Raw genomic sequence first — 14,749 nt, forward strand, 5'->3', positions numbered from 1 at the left:
ACTAGATGGACAATGTCTTCATTCGGCCTTACAAACTATGTTACTATGTTACTATGTATGTTATAATACCCTGTGCCCCCATAAATATAATACACTGTGCCCCCAGAAATATAATACACTGTGCCCCCAGAAATATAATACACTGTGTCCTCAGAAATATAATACAATACACAGTGCCCCAGAAATATTATTACTCTGTGCTCCAGAAATAAATAATCTTATGTTCTTTATTTGGGCCCAGGCTGTCAGGACGACTTCTTCCAGCCACATTTCTATACAGTTCCCCCATTCTTGCATGACCTCCAATGCCCCCCCACAACAGTTCCCACACTGTGCCCTCAACGAAATAATAATCTTCCCTTCGTGGTCCCCTCAGTAGTTAAGCTGCCACTTTTTTGGCCCCCACAGTAGTTAGGTCCTGAGTTTGTGGTCCCCTCAGTAACAATATTCTCCTTTCTGCGGCCCCAGTATAGTAAATTTGTTTAATAATCCACTTTCATAAAATATTGTTATTCCAGTTTCCTACCGTAGATATCGTTGTTATCTTATTTGCAGTTTTTTGTAGAATTGCGTTAGTGCAGAAAGCAGTGAGAACCCAGAAAGTAAATGTCCGGTCGCTTCCTTGTAGTAATATCGGATTTCACTAAATTTCTAGATTTCCCAATAAACCTTGTATTTTTGTGGTAACTCCGTTGTATCCTAAAACCTGCATCACCCACCCCTTCCCGGGACACGTGGCCCCCCGGTATAAGCTGACATACCCGGCCCGGGGCTGCCCGGACTAATGTCATCATATTTTGGGTTGTTGCACAATTTTCCCGCAGCTGTGATAGAGATGGCTGTTTAATTCTGTCATTTGTTCTTGGAGTGTAGACCAACGAGGGTCTACATCAGTGTTTCTCAACTCCGGTCCTCAGGGACCCCCAACAGGTCATGTTTCCGGATTTCCCCAGTATTGCACAGCTGGTGCAATTATTGTCGGCGGCTCAGACATCGCCACAGGTGGTCTTACTTTAGGACACAAGTGTTAAACACAAGGCCTGCCACCGCTCACCAATGTAGTGATTACCAGCTGAGGTGCCGCAGCTTCCCGCTGGTAATCGTGCTGTGACCTCTGATCCATGCGCACACTGATGTCGGTGTGCAGCCAGGATTCTCCTCCCCTGAGTCCCCTGCTCATCAGTTCCGCAGGAGAGGACTCAGGGAAGAAGCGTGCTGGGCGCACACACTGACGTCAGTGTGGATCCGGGGATCAGCGCGAGCAGAGGGTGAGCGGCGCTGACAGCAAGGAGGAGGTAAGTATATGGGTTGAGGGGGGCTTATTATTACTGAGGGGGGGCTTATTACTGAGAGGGCTTTTTATTACTGAGGGGGGCTTATTATTACTGAAGGGGGGTTAACATTGCTATGGGGGTATTACTACTGAGGGAGGCAACAAAATATGTCATGCTGTGTGTAAATAAACATCATGTGATGAACTCATTGAAATCAATGGCTTCTATTCACTGCATATTATGTACACAAATACGCTTGTGTGAACAGGCCCTTACTGTACTGTCTTAGGCCCCCTGCACACGGGCGGAAATTCCGCGGCAGGATTTCCCACAGAATTTCCGCCCGTGGAAGCTGCCATAGGATTGCCTTAGAAAACGCAATCCTATGCAGACGGCCGCGATGTGTCTGCGCAAAATCTCGCACGGAAAACAAATTGCGGCATGCTCTACTTCTGTGCGGGAAATGTCACTCCCTGGCCGCTGGCTCCGCTTTGCGCATCAAAGAGCCGGAGCCGCGGGAGCAGGTGAGTGTCGCGCTGGTTCCTGCAGGAGTTTGGGTCGGGTCCTGCTGCGAGAATTCTTGCAGCGGGATCCGACCCGCCGTCTGCAGGCAGCCTTACAATCGGCCCTCTGAAGGTCACCATAAGCCTGATGCAGCCCTCGGTGAAAATGAGTTTGACACCCCTGCTTCAGGAGATCCTGAAAACATGAGCTGTTGGGGTCCCCGAGGACTGGTGGTGGGAAACACCAGTTTACATGTTTGTACGGCTTCTGACAATAGACTGTTGGACTTGGTTTTTTCTTTTTTTCTCTTATTGTAACATTTTATCATCGTTTTGTTGCTACATTTTCCTTGTTGTTTTCCAGCATTATAAACGTTCCTTTAACCCTTTAGTGACGAGGCTTATTTTGTTCCTGATGTCAAAACGGGGGAATTTTCATCTCTACTTTTCAAAAGCCATAACTTCTCTACTTCTCCTTTGACGGGGCCGTATGCGGGCGGGAGTTTTGTGTAGTGAGCTGTAGATTTTATTGGCCCCGTTTTTGAGTATATATAATGTTTTGTAGAACATTTTTTGGAGAGCAGGAAGCAGAAACACATCAATTCTGCTGCTGTGTTTTGTATCATTCTTTACTTTCTTAATCGTGCAGCATTAACGACCGGATCATTTCTTTTGCAGGTAAGTACAATTATGACAATACCAAAATTATGTATTTTTTTGCGGGGGAAAGTCCCAAAAAATCATTTTTTTTTGTGAATTTATTTTTTTGTGCATTTTTGTGTTTAAATCTTCATAATTTTTTATGTGTCCATGGATGGAGCTTTGTGTGAACTCTAGTATTTATTGGCACCATTTTGGCTTTTTTATTCACATTTATTGAGTCTTTTTGGGAAACGACATTTGGCTTTGTCTTTTTTCATTTCTTTGCTGTGCAGAATAAAACGTGTGTCCAATGTATTGTACGGGCTGTTACAGAGCTGCAATAATAAAATGTGTTTGGATTTTTAATTTTAATTCTTTTTTAAACAAAGAGGGTACGTTTCGCAAAAAAAGGTTGTTTGCTTTTACCAATTGTTTTCTACATTATTTATGTCCCTACAATCCTATAATTGCTCCAATAATACTTTCTGTACTGCAATGCATTATCGCTGACCATAACAATTGCAGGCCGTAGCAGACCTGGACACCATGGCAACCCATCGGCCCTCCGCGATTATATGGTGGAGGGATCATGATGTCACCGAGGGGATGCTCTACCTCGGAGAACACTTTTCATGCTACATTCAACATTACAACACTGTCAGTCTCAGACGGCTCTTAGCTTCTGAGCCCATGCCATCCATAGGATGTAAGTTTACATCCATTTGTGGGAATCCCCTCCCAGCCAGAAAAGGGTTAAAATTAATAATGCCCACCTTGGTGCCTCTGAATAGTAATATCTGTTTGCCACCTATGTTTCGCCAAAAAGCATTCGGCAGGAGTTGCAGTCCACAAGTCATGAGGAGTGACGCTGTATCTCACTGATGGGTCTAGTTTCCAGTAAATGATTAGAAGAGAGTTTAAGGAGCTCATTATACGGCGCAGAGGGATGACTGCGGCTCTGTGTGTATGTGAGGGACGAAACTGCAAGCTCTTGGGGCAACAAACTATAGGAATGAATCCTCAACACAAAGCAGTGATCATATTACATCCCATTCATACCTGTAATACGACCTCAGCCTCTTACCTGCCCGACGTCCCGACACACGGAGACCGGCCGCGCTACTTATGCTGTAAATCATCATCTGCTTTATAATACACCTTATAGTTACCACTGAGTATAACCAGAGGACACCTGAGAGTGTAAGTCCCGAGACACCTGAGAGTATAAGTCCCGAGACACCTGAGAGTATAAGTCCCATGACAACTGGGAGTATAACTCCCGGGACATCTGAGCAGCACCAGATAGTGGTGAGATTTAACTCCTGCAGCTCATCCCATCCTACAATCTGCGTATTACTTGTTTCATTCATGTATATTTTTCTTATGTATTACTAAATCCGAGCTTTGGTTGGGACCAAACTGTCCCCAATATATCAACTCTTGGATTTATAGTACCCTTTCATCAGAGTTGGGGTAGGGATTTGGGGATTTAGTTGCATGGGAGAAGTTTGGCAATGTCTTCATTGTTGTTGACCTTATGTACAATATGTGTTCTGGACTTGGATACATAGACGACGTCCTGCAGTTTTCTGTCTTCTCCAACCACACCTCAGCAATATGCTTGTATACCAGCCTGGCTGCAATATATGCCCATGTGTTTTTTGTTCATGACCGATGATCACTCGTGGTCCAAACCACACATAGTCTGATGCCTGAGCAGCAGTCTAGTTTTACTGGTCCTAGAGACTTGGCCTGATTTGTGCCCATCACCATGGCATGTAAAACAAGGGAAGTATATGAAACCTGGGTCAATGGGAAGATGTAACAATGCCTCTGCAGCACCACCTATTGGATAGTAGTGCTCCTACAAGTCAATGTCAGACCTTCTATCAACCCTTTTAACATGACTGGAAAAATGTTACGATGTGGCGGTTGCTGGTCCTCCTGAGGCGGCGGTGTGCGGGGTCCCGCGGTCAGGGTGTGTCCCCCTGGCATGTTGTCTGGCCGCCGGGGCATGGGTGGCGGGGTGCTGGTGACGCACGGCACCGTGCGCGCGCGCACCTGTGAGTGCAGCTGCCGTGCACAAGCTCCCTTATTATGTTCTGTTGGGAGTTGGCTGTCACCCTCTTTCCGCCTCTGGGTGGAGGCTTTTGTTTAAAGGTCGGGCAGAGACTTGCAATCACTGCCAGTTATTGGGTTCCCTCAGTGTGCTAGCTAGTCTGCCTCTGTTGGTCTCCTGCCTCTGTCACCTTGTCTGCTATACTTTGCTATTATCAGCCAGGTTTTTCCATCTGCCTCAGTTCAGCTTAGTGTTGTTCGTGTTGGTTATTTACATCTGCCTTTTCAGTCAGTATTCTACCCTTATGCCAGCTTCCCTTTTTCGGTCCCTAGTGCGAGTAAAGACCGCGGCCCAGTTGCCCGCCTGGGGTTAGCCAGGAGTGGAGGCAAGCAGGCAGGGACAGGGGTTGCGGGTGAGATCTAGGGCACCCAGGCTGGCATATCAAGGGTAGTTTACCATGACAAAATATAAGACAAAGCCACAGTCTTCTTCAAAAGGGGAAGATAAAGCATACAGACAGCAGTTTCATGTTTTTTTGCCCTTCATTATTGTGGAGTAAGTATGCTGGCTTGGCTAAGTAAGAGGCCTTTGCTGTAGGTCGGAACTTGTAGGAATTTTGCCTTTTAATATGTGGTGCTTTAAAGGCATTGTTCCATCTTCCCATCTGCATAAATTTCCCAGAGGAGCATAGATAGCCTTAAAGATCTCTTCACTCAGTGTTCTACCTAAGGAGAAACCATACCCTCCTAGAATTGTGTCAAGTAATGATGGATGAGGATTTGGATATGAATGTCAATAAAAAAAGCTAACCATAGTTCTCAATGTCAGTCTGCAGTGCTTATAGCATGCGGAATATGATCATGCCTGTGTCTATATGTGAACAGTTAGATCTGCCTCTTCAACTTGCATGGATATTATATGACCATGCTAATTTACAACTGCAGCTTGCCTGGTTTTTAGCTTTTCAGATGTACCAAGTTATGACCCCTGATCTCTATTTTCAACCCTGACTGCAGAGGCCTAAGTTAAAGCTACTGAGTTCAATACAAAATCTGTAATTGGACCCCCATATCTGTAACAAGACTGATGAAGGCAGTAGTTTGTTTCTGCAGTGTGTAGCAGCAGGATTTCCAGGATTTCCTTAATGATATTTTTGGAACCTTCTTCATGTATGTGTGGTGGATTACATTCTGTTTTTTTCCCCGGACATTTCTACTCACCGAAGGCAGGTCCGTACCGTTCACCAATGTCTGAGAGAGAATTGGTTATTCATAAAACTAGAGAAGTGCCCCTTCGAGCGAGACTCACTTCCTTTACTCGGGTGTATTGTCTCCAAAGAGGGCCTAGAAATGCACCCCGAGAAGGTATCAGCAGTTTTGAAACGGCCTCTTCCTTTTGGCTCTGAGCTACGCAGTGATTCTTGAGATTTGCTAATTTTTATCGACAGTTCATACCCCATTTTTCCTCCCTGACGGCGCCCATATCTGCTCTTATGAGAAAGGGAGCAGACACTGAGTATTGGCCTCTGGAGGCAGAATCTGCCTTCCAGACACTTAAGGAGGCATTTTCATCAGCTTCAGTTTTACATCGTCCAGAGCATGGGAGACAATTTTTTCCTTGTGGTCGATGCATCTTCATCTGGGGCCGTGGCAGTCTTATTACAAAACGCTGTATCAGGGAAGAAAAGAACCTATGGGTTATTCTTGAAATCTTTTTCCCCTGCAGAGGGGAATTACGCCATCAAGGATAGGGAGTTGCTGGCCATTAAAATGGTTCTGCAATTCTGGCGATATTTATTGGAGGGAGCCGCTCATTCCGTCATGATTTATATGGGCCATAAAAACATGACTTATTTGCAGACCGCTCAGTGGCCTAACCCTCGGCAGGCTTCATGGTCCTTGTGCGCTTTTACTTACTTTTGTATTTCCGACCCACGCCTTGGAATGTCAAAGCAAACACACTATCTGAGGCTCCGCAGCACATCATCAATCCTGTTCAGTTGATTACAGTGGCAGCTGTTCGGTTAGGAAGTGTGCCACCTGGGAAAACCTACATACCCAAGGCCAAGGGAAGGAAGGTTTTGGCCTGGGGCTAAGGGTGCAAGTTAGCTGGGCCCTCTGGATTACAAAAGACCAATGAACTCATCCACCGGCATTATTGGTGACCATCCATTGGTCAAGATATTCTTGAGTTTGTGTTGGCCTGTACCTCTTATGCCCAGAACAAGACAATGAGCTCAACCCTGCGGGCCTCTTATGCCCATTCCCCGTTCTGGAGACCCCATGTCAACACATTACTATGGATTTCATCATGAACATACCACCCTCCAACAACTGCACCATCATATGTGTAATGGTGGACCATTTCTTCAAAATGCGCATTTTGTGCCTCTACCTGGGCTGTCTTCCATGGTGCAGCTGGCTGAAAGGTTTATCGAGCACATTTTTCATCTTCATGGATTCCCTAAACATATTGTATCAGACTGAGGAGTGCACTTTACGTCAAAGTTCTGGAGAGCCCTCTGCAAATTGCTGTGCATTTTCTTGGATTTTTCCTCATCTTACCACCCACAATCCAACGGCCAGGTAGAGCATGTGAATCAGATTTTGGCAGGGTACCTCCGTGACTTTAATAATATCCATCAGAATGATTGGGGTAACCTTCTGCCATGTGCAGAATTCTCCTGCAATCAGAATGTTAGAGACTCCACTAAGGCCTCTTTGTCTTTCATTGTCTATAGCCAGCAACCTGGGATTCCTTTGCCCATCTCTGCCACCTCTGAGGTCCCTTCAGCTGCATCCTCGGTGAAGAATGTTACCAAAATAAGGCAAGAACTACTTGGAAGATTGGTAGCATCCATGAAAAGGTTTGCCGACAGCAAGCGAAGGCTGCCTCGCAACTTTACAACAGGGGATAAAGTTTGGATATCCTCAAAGAATATTAGGCTAAAGGTATCATCTTACAAATTTAGTCCATGTTTCTTGAGTCCATTTGAGGAAATTTAAAAAAATCAATCCGGCTTGCAACAGGCTGAGACTCCCTCCCTCCCTACGGATCCCTAACTTATTACATGATTCCCTGCTTAAGCCCCTGGTACTTAACAGGTTCTTGAAAAGACCCAGAACGGTGTCCTCACAGATCCAGGCAGAGAACACCTTCGAAGTCAAAGCTATTCTTGATGCCTAAAAGAATAAAAGACCTACTTTTTAGTAGACTAGAGGGGCTATGGGCCTGAGGAGCCGTCGTGTGACTCCTCTGAGAATATTAATGCCTCACACCTTATTCAAAGATTAACAAATAGACAGGTATCAGCGCCTCGTGTGGGGAAGGAGATACAATGAAATCCAAAATGGATCACACCCACCTGGTGCATGGTGGTATTCCCATGTGTGGGAAATCCACCTGCACCTAGTGTTCGCCAGCAGTCGGAGTGGCACGGCAGCACAGCATTGGGCAAGCGTCAGCAGGCCATGCTGAAACTACTCAGCTTAGTTGACAAGAGACACACGACCCCCGAACTGTTGCAGGGTCTGACAGAGCAGACCGACCTCTAGCTTTCGCCGCTGAGCCTCCAACTGGGCATGGTCGTGTGTGACAACGGCCGTAACCTGGTGGTGGCTCTGCAGCTCGGCGGCCTCACACATGTGCCATGCTTGGCCCACGTCTTCAATCTGGTGGTTCAGAGGTTTCTGAAAAACTACCCGCACTTGTCTGACCTGCTCGGCAAGGTGCACCGCATCTGCGCACATTTCCGCAAGTCCACCATGGACACTGCCACCCTGAGGACCCTGCAACATCGGTTTAATCTGCCAGATCACCGACTGCTGTGCGACGTGCCCACATGGTGGAATTCTACGCTGCACATGTTGGCCAGGCTCTATGAGCAGTGTAGAGCAAGAGGGGAATACCAACTCCAACATGGGCGGCGTAGTGGTAGTCAGCCTCCCCAATTCTTTACCGAGGAGCGGGCCTGGATGGCAGACATCTACCAGGTCCTCGGAAACTTTGAGGAGTCTACCCAGCGACGCTGCAATCATTAGCATTACCATCCCGCTGCTATGCCTGCTGAAAAGTTCGCTGCAAGCCATAAAGGCCGACGCTTTGCGGTTGGAACAGGAGACGGGGGATGACAGTATGTCGCTTGGTAGCCAGACCACCATCATGTCTATATCTCAGTGCGTTTTGAAGGAGGAGGAGAAGGAGGGGGAGGAGCAGGAGGAGGGGGAAGAGACAGCTGGGCACACTGCAGAGGGTAGCCATGCTGCTTGCCTCTCATCTGTTCAGCGTGTATGGGCTGTGGAGAAGGAAGAGGAGGAGAAGGAGGAGGATCCTGAAAGTCATCTTCCTAGCTAGGACAGCCATGTCTTGTGTACTGGCACCCTGGCACACAAGGCTGACCTCATGTTAGGCTGCGTTAGACGCATTCTGGCCAACACGAATTACTGGGTGTACACCCTTCTCGACCCACGGTACAAAGAGAACCTTTCCACTCTCATTCCCGAAGAGGAAAGTGGTACGAGAGTGATGCAATACCACAGGGCCCTGGTGGACAAAGTGATGCTAAACTTCCCATCTGACAGCACTAGTGGCAGAAGGCGTAGTTCTGAGGGCCAAGGAGCAGGGGAGGCGCGGAGATCAGGCAGCATGTTCAGCGCAGGCAGGGGAACACTCTCCAAGGCCTTTGCCAGCTTTATGGCTCCCCAGCAAGACTGTGTCACCACTCCCCAGTCAGGGCTGAGTCGGAGGAAACACTGTAGAAAGATGGTGAGGGAGTACGTAGCCGATCGTACCACCGTCCTCCGTGATGCCTCTGCTCCATACAAGTATTGGGTGTCAAAGCTGGACAAGTGGCATGAACTTGCGCTGTACGCCCTGGAGGTGCTGGCTTGCCCTGTCGCTAGTGTCTTGTCAGTTAGGGTGTTTAGTGTAGCTGGGGGAATCATCACGGATAAGCGTACCTACCTGTCAACTGCCAGTGCCGACATGCTTACACACATAAAGATGAAAAAAGCCTGGATTTCCCCAAACTTCTCTTCTCCACCGGCGGAGAGCAGCGGAACCTAAAGATTCTCTTCGCTGCAACTGCAGATAAAAGCATTCTTCTTTATCACTGGAAAAACGGGGCATTTCGTTTTGTCAATCTGTTTCTGATATTAGTCCTCCTCCTACTATAGAAATGTTACAGGAGTCTGCCTATACTGCTGCTACATAAATGTTACAGGGGTCTGCCTATGCTGCTGCTACATAAATGTTACAGGGGTCTGCGTATACTTCTGCTACATAAATGTTACAGGGGTCTGTCTATACTACTACAGAAATGTTACAGGGGTCTGCCTATACGCTGCTACATAAATGTTACAGGGGTTTGCGTATACTTCTGCTACAAAATTGTTACTGGGGTCTGCCTATACTTCTACCACGTAAATGTTACAGGGGTCTTCCTATACTTCTGCTACAGAAATGTTACTGGAGTCTGTCTATACGCCTACTACAGAAATGTTACAGGGGTCTGCCTATACTGCTGCTACGTAAATGTTACAGGGGTCTGCGTAAACTTCTGCTACATAAATGTTACAGGGGTCTGCGTATACTTCTGCTACAAAATTGTTACTGGGGTCTGCCTATACTTCTACCAAGTAAATGTTACAGGGGTCTTCCTATACTTCTGCAACAGAAATGTTACTGGAGTCTGTCTATATTTCTACTACAGAAATGTTACAGGGGTCTGCGTATACTTCTGCTGCAAAAATGTTACAGGGGTCTGCCTATACTTCTGCCACGCAAATGTTACAGGGGTCTACCTATAGTTCTGCCACATGAATGTTACAGGGTTCTGCCTATACTTCTGCTATGGAAATGTTACTGGGGTTCTGTCTATACTCCTACTACAGAAATGATACAGGGGTCTGCCTATACTGCTGCTACATAAATGTTACAGGGGTCTGTGTAAACTTCTGCTACAAAAATGTTACACGGGTCTGTCTATACTTCTGCTACAGAAATGGTACTGAGGTCTGCCTATACTGCTGCTACAGGAATGGTGCAGGGGTCTGCATATACTTCTGCTACGGAAATGTTACTGGGGTTCTGTCTATACTCCTACTACAGAAATGTTACAGGGGTCTGTGTAAACTTCTGCTACATAAATGTTACAGGGGTCTGCGTATACTTCTGCTACAAAATCGTTACTGGGGTCTGCCTATACTTCTACCACGTAAATGTTACAGGGGTCTTCCTATACTTCTGCTACAGAAATGTTACAGGGGTCTGCCTATACTTCTGCAACAGAAATGTTACTGGAGTCTGTCTATACTTCTACTACAGAAATGTTACAGGGGTCTGCCTATACTGCTGCTACATACATTTTACAGGGGTCTGCGTATACTTCTGCTGCAAAAATGTTACAGGGGTCTGCCTATACTTCTGCCACGTAAATGTTACAGGGGTCTGCCTATAGTTCTGCCACATGAATGTTACAGGGGTCTGCCTATACTTCTGCTACAGAAATGGTACTGGGGTCTGCCTATACTGCTGCTACAGAAATGTTACAGGGGCCTGCTTATACTTCTGCCACATAAATATTACCGGGGTCTGCCTATACTTCTGCCACATAAATGTTACAGGGTTCTGCCTATACTTCTGCTATGGAAATGTTACAGGGGTCTGCCTATACTGCTGCTACATAAATGTTACAGGGGTCTGCGTATACTTCTGCTACAAAAATGTTACTGGGGTCAGCCTATACTTCTGCTACAGAAATGTTACACGGGTCTGTCTATACGTCTACTGCAGAAATGGTTCTGAGGTCTGCCTATACTGCTGCTACAGAAATGCTACAGGGGTCTGCCTATACTTCTGCTACAGAAATGTTACAGGGGTCTGCCTATACTGCTGCTACATAAATGCTACAGGGGTCTGCCTATACTTCTGCTACAGAAATGTTACAGGGGTCTGCCTATACTGCTGCTACAGAAATGTTACAGGGGTCTGCATATACTTCTGCCACGTAAATGTTACAGGGGTCTGCCTATACTATTGCTACAAAAATGTTACTGGGGTCTCCCTATACTTCTACTACAGAAATGGTACTGGGGTCTGCCTATACTGCTGCTACAGAAATGGTACTGGGGTCTGCCTATACTGCTGCTATATAAATGCCACAGGGGTCTGCCTATACTTCTGCTACAGATGTGTTACAGGGGTCTGGCTATACTGCTGCTACAGAAATGGTACTGGGGTCTGCCTACACTGCTGCTACAACAATGTTACAGGGGTCTGCCTATACTGCTGCTATATAAATGCCACAGGGGTCTGCCTATACTTCTGCTACAGAAATGTTACAGGGGTCTTGCTATACTGCTGCTACATAAATGTTACGGGGGTCTGCCTATACTTCTGCTACAAAAATGTTACTGGGGTCTGCTTATATCTTTGCTACTGGAATATTACAGGGGTCTGAGTATACTATGGGTGCACTAAGTCTTCCTATCGCGGTGTTCTACCTATCTGGCCCAAAAACACTGGCTGACTAGGGCATGGATTGTGGCCCAAGGCCAATATGTATTTTCTCTCGCGTTTCCACAGCTATCCGGGGCACTGCATTGGGACAAACAAGAGGAGCGATACAGCACTAAATAGACGTTCACAGCTGCGCTAACATCGGAGTCCGCTCTATGCCCGCGATTCCTGAGGGTTTGTCCAGAGGCCTATGTCCTCAGCGCAGTGAAAGTCTGCCATGTTTGGGCACTCTGATTTCTTTATGTGTCCTGTCCTTGGGTTCCTTGGACCCATCCATGCTGCGGGTGCACACAGACTTCCCATAGCGGTGTTTTACCTGTCTGGCACAAAGACACTGACTGACTTGGGTAGGGTACAAAGAGCAGATGGCTTTCCCCTTGCGTTGTCGATGAGGTATCCTACACCGAAACAGAATGAGTAGTGTGTGGACACATGGATTCCCCATTGCTATGTCACTCGCAGCACATTGTTCCCCACAAGGTGTTTGCTGGGACCGAGCCTGACCAAGGGCCCACTCACATACTTCCCACACAGGCTACTGCTGGTCCTGGTCAGTCTGCCTTGGCCTTCTAAGGCCACCTCCTCCTCCTGCTTGGGGTCAGGGTATCAGCACTGGACATCATGTATTTTCTCTCGGGTTACCACAGTTGAGAATCTCATTTGAGACAAACAAGAAGAGCGATACAGCGCTAATGAGATGTTCACAGCTGCGCTAGCATCGGAGTCCGCTGTAGGCCCGAGATTGCTGAGGGTTAGTGCAGAGGTCTATGTCCTCAACGCAGTGAAAGTCTGCCATGTTTGGGCACTCTGATTTCTTTATGTGTCCTGTCCTTGGGTTCCTTGGACCCATTCATGCTGTGGGTGCACACAGACTTCCCATAGCGGTGTTTTACCTGTCTGGCACAAAGATACTGACTGACTTGTATAGGGTGCAGAGTGCAGATGGCTTTCCCCTTGCGTTGTCGATGAGGTATCCGACACCCAAATACAATTAGTAGTGTGTGGACACATGGATTCCCCATTTCTATGTCACTCACAGCACCTTGGGCCACTCGCATACTTCCCACACAGAGTATGGCTGCATTGTGGAGATATGCAGAAGTGCTGGGCTGGCACCTGAGTCCCCTTTATGCCCACGTTTGCGGCTCGTGACATTTTTGTAACAAGTGGCACAGGATTGGAATGATGATCGTACGTCAATTTATTATCGATTCTCAACAGCATTGTGGGCTATCGCTCACCCCTTTCGTAGGGGGTCGCTGCCTGGCCCTGTCAACCCTCTGCAGTGTGTGCCTCCGGTTCCTCCTCATCGCAGACGCACTTATAAATAGACATGACGGTGGTGTGGCTATTCAGCCAGCGTGTGACATGAGGGCAGCTGATGGCTGTGCAGGGACACTTTGGGTGCGCTGTGGACGCAGGGTCGTGCAGGGGGGTTGGGCAGCATGTAAGCCAGGAGAAAAGACAGCGGTGGAGGTAGTGTGGTGCCTAGCTAAGGTGTGCCTTGCTAATGAGGGTTTGTCCAAAGTAAAAATTGTTATGGGAGGGGGGCACACTCTAGCCCCTATTGTGGCTTAATAGTGGGACCTGGGAGCCTGAGATGTAGCCATGCATGCTGCCCCTGCCCTTCCATATCCGTTTCTGTGGTGTTTCCATCACTTTCGGATGTTTTTTTTTCAGAGTTTCACAAGTGAAGACCTATGCGGAGCATCGGTCATATACAAAAATGCTCGAGTCGCCCATTGACTTCAATGGTGTTCGTTACTCGAAACGAGCTCTCGAGCATCGTGGAAAGTTCTACTCGAGCAACGAGCACCTGAGCATTTTGGTGCTCGCTCATCTCTAATCTCTTTGCTTCGTTGCTCTAAGTGTTGACAATATTTACATTTTCTTCTATGGCATTTATAAATCTGTCTGGTGGGATCTAAATTTTTGTTCTCAGGTTTTTTGTTTTTGTTCTTGTCCTCTGGTCGTGATGGAGCTAATATGTTTTAATATATACTTATTTTTTCGAAATACTAATCTCAGATTCCCTTCTAAGGGCGCCCACCCACTGGCGTTTTTTTTTCCCTGCGAAATTCGCAGCATTTTTTACCTGCAGGGGTCTATGGGACTTGTAATGTTAAAATCGCGATCGCGCAAAATCGCAATTTACCGCGAATCGCGGTAAATTGCGATTTTGCGCCATCGCGATTTTAACATTACAAGTCCCATAGACCCCTGCAGAAAAAAAATGCTGCAAATTTCGCAGTGAAAAAAAACTGTAGTGGGTAGTCACCCTAATGATTCACTCAAAACGGGATCACTTCTTAGAAAAGACCAATTTGTTTGCAATATTTCTCTCATCTCTTTAAACTGTTACTCTATTTAGTGATGAGCGCTGTTCTATAATTGTCTGGTTCTTTATTCTTCTTTATCCCCTGGCTATCTTCCTCCTCCTTTCCATTATTCTTCTTGATGGTGTCAGCCATACTTTCCTTGATGGTGTCACAAGAATACTGAAAGAAGATGAGGAGAGAGAGGAAAAAATGGGATTGAATCGGGAAGAGACGAGGCGTTGTGTAATGTGAAAGAAAATAAAAAGTATTTATTCAGTATATAGGTCTATGATGTATTCTTAATCCCAGAGATTTTTTTTTACTTGTGCTGAACGGTCACACCTTTTGCTCAGGGCTCACGGTGCGGAATCCCACCGCGGAATTCCGCACCGTGAAATCTCCCGTCCTCACCCGTGGCATGCTCTATTTGCCACC

This window comes from Eleutherodactylus coqui, chromosome 2 (genome assembly GCF_035609145.1).
Source record: "Eleutherodactylus coqui strain aEleCoq1 chromosome 2, aEleCoq1.hap1, whole genome shotgun sequence".
Classification (NCBI taxonomy): domain Eukaryota; kingdom Metazoa; phylum Chordata; class Amphibia; order Anura; family Eleutherodactylidae; genus Eleutherodactylus; species Eleutherodactylus coqui.